The following is a 3,228-nucleotide window of genomic DNA, read 5'->3' on the forward strand; positions in this document are numbered from 1 at the left end:
CCTTTTGATACAGCCTAGTAGAACCAAATCGGAGTAGAAGTTCAATGTCCACACTCACTTATGAAATGATTTTAAGTTCTAAATGATTTTTAAATTAAATCAAGTTGGGCTAGCTCGATTTGATTTTAATTCCAAGAAATAGGAAAATTTCAATCCCTTCTTCAAATATGATTGGAATGTAGAAACTCAAAATCAAATACAAAGAAAGCTAATTAAAGAGAATATGAAATGAATATTAAATAGCTTAAGAATATCACTAACTTATCTCTCAGAGTGGCGTATTGATTTTGCTTGAATTGAATACAAAAGTCTGAATTTCGTGCTCTATTTATAAGTACAGAAATCGCATCTTCGACTGGTCCTGAGGTCAGCACGACTAGTCAAAGGACCAACAAACTTTTAAAAATTTAGGCGTGATAAGATAAGGCCATTCCACGACTGGTCGAAGGGCCTGCTCGACCAGTCGAGTAGCCTCCACGACCGGTCGAGTCCTGTCCACGACTAGTTGTGTGGAACTCAAATTAGTTGCTGGACTTTGAGTCGAGCCTGCAGGATTGGTCGAGCATTGTTCACACGACTGGTTAAGTAGTCTTCAGGACTGGTTGAGGCTATAACAAAAAATTTTGAAAATAAGTAACAAACTTATGACTAGTCGAGCCAATACTAGGACTAGTCGAACATAGTCTAAGACTAGTCGAAAAACAGTCTATGCACCTATAAAGTGACCCGATTAAATTATGTATATAAAATGACCTATCCTATGGTCAATCTAGGGGTCATTCATACCTTATAAGCAATATATGAACATCGAATCTTCTTTTGCTTCAGTTGATAGTCGTTCTTTGAAGTTCATGAAGCTTGAGATCTTGACATACGATGAAGCTTGATCTTGAAACCATTTGAGGCTTGAAATTGAAGTACTTGTCTTGTATTCCAACTTGAGTTTTGAGTACCAAAGTAAAGACTATTGTCTTGCCTTTAGATAAAGCTTTGAAACCTTGAACTTTGAAGTTTGAAGGAGTGAACTATGTACTTGAACTTGTATATCTCTTGATCTTGTATTTGAAGTTCTTGAGGTAAAGACCTTTGATCTTGTACATGAGATGCAATGTCTTGAACTTGTAGATGAGTTACATAAGACACAAATTGCAAGAGGTTTTGACACTACAAAATTTGACAATAATAGGAGCTAGAAAACATAGCACTTACAATCTCGAGGGCTGGTTACATGAAATCTTACAGTAATTTTTAAATTGGATGACCAACTCTGATACACTGGAGTGGGGATTTCTTTTGACAATCGGATTTTTGACTGGAATGCATGCGAACGTTCATTTAGCCTAGGTTTGTACTTATACTGAATTGGGTTACTCGGTGGCACCCGAGCATGGAAGAGTACGAGGCGTTACACCCTCCCCCATGTCCCCCATTGTTCCTTTAGGTGTGGCCCACTTGACCATTGGACTAAGTTGGAATTTGGGACGTAGACCTAATGGGTAAACATCTAATGAACAGTTGGATGGCCACTCCCTATTCGTGGTGGCCCCACAACTCAAAAGTATGGTAATTGCCAAATGCCCGAACATATTGTGATCATATTCCCCAACAGATCATGTGTGCAAAAGGCGTAAATATTTCGGATCAGGCAATTGCAACATGCAACGTGTTGGCACTGTGGAGGGATTCTGACAAATGATTCTGGATGGTTACTTTACACACCATATATCTAAAATCATGCATAAAAATATCATCAGATGCTTTGAGGGGGGAAAAAAGAGCCGATCTACACAGAACTTCATATATGGAGATTGACCATAAATGAGTTTTGCAGCCATGGTGGGTAGTGAAAATATATTGCATCAGTTTTCATACCTGCGAGATAGGTGATGGTGGTTTGGTGGAGGGATGGCCGTGCGAGCAACATTAAGGCGATGGATCGCTGGTCGGGTGCAGGGCAGTGGCTGGGAAGAGGGAAGAGAAGAAAGAGAAGAAAGGGGAAAGAGAGGCTAGGGTTGAGGTAGGGTGACGGGCAACGTTAAGGCGTTTTGTTTGTTATTTTTTAAAAAACTAATATAGTTATATATATAAAATGTTTATTAATATAATCATTAAACGAGCCGAGTTGAGCTCGAGTTCGAGCTTTGAGTCGAGTCGAGTTAAGTCGAGTTCGAGTTGAAACGGCCCCTAGTCGAACTCGGCTCGAACTTAACTCGAGCTTCCAAAACCCAGCTTGACTCGGCTCGAATCGGCCATTCAAGCCGAGTCAATTTGAGCTGACTCGAGCTAAGTCAAGTGAGTTTTTCGAGCTGACTCGACTCATGAACAACCCTACTTTAGACTCACTTTTGAAAGGCAAAAAAAATCTCCAAATATGATGATTCCAATGCCATTTAAAATTCATTGAATTATCTTTCTAATGAACACATGATCGCCCCAATCGGACCTGTAATGAGGGAGTTAAGATTGATTTCACAGGATTGCAGGATGTTGTCTAAACTGTAATCAGAGCATTAGTTCAACTTTTTAAAGATCAAACAACCTCTAAATGAGATGATTCTAAATCTATTTGAAACTTCATCGAATTATCTTTCTAATGAGCACAAGATCACCTTGATGCAAATTGTAAAGAGGAAGTTTGACCATTTTTGTGCTACCAAGCAATGTTGGAAAAATTGCAATATAGGCTTTGTCCAGACCGTGATAGACTCAAAGCCTACTTTTAAAAGGCCAAATGGTCTCCAAATATGATGATTTCAAAGCCATTTAAAAGTTTGTTGAATTATCTTTCCAATGAATTTAAAATTGCCTCACTCCATACAATAACACGAGAGGTATGTCTGTTTCTGTAACGTCTCGAAAAAATCTGTTCAAAGACCCGAGTACCACTTCAGGTAGAAATCCCTAAAGACCGTATACTATGGAAATTAGACGAAAAATTATTAAGTACTAAACTAAATTAATTGATGGATTAGCTTGAACCACTATCTATACAAACTGCAAGACCTAAAGTTATCAAAATTGCTAGCTCAACATTACTTGAAAAGCTCGGGGAAATCCCAAAATCCAGTTGCTCTCGGGAGCACATTGAAGTTTCGTATCGGACTTGGACCGCACGTCGAAAGTCCGATGACAGCGAAACTATAGGGTTATGACCACCTTATTGGGCTTGACAACCATCACGGGAATCGAGCCCAAATAACATCCAAAAATGCACAACTTGAGCCTTGA

Source organism: Magnolia sinica, chromosome 5 (assembly GCF_029962835.1).
Source record: "Magnolia sinica isolate HGM2019 chromosome 5, MsV1, whole genome shotgun sequence".
Classification (NCBI taxonomy): domain Eukaryota; kingdom Viridiplantae; phylum Streptophyta; class Magnoliopsida; order Magnoliales; family Magnoliaceae; genus Magnolia; species Magnolia sinica.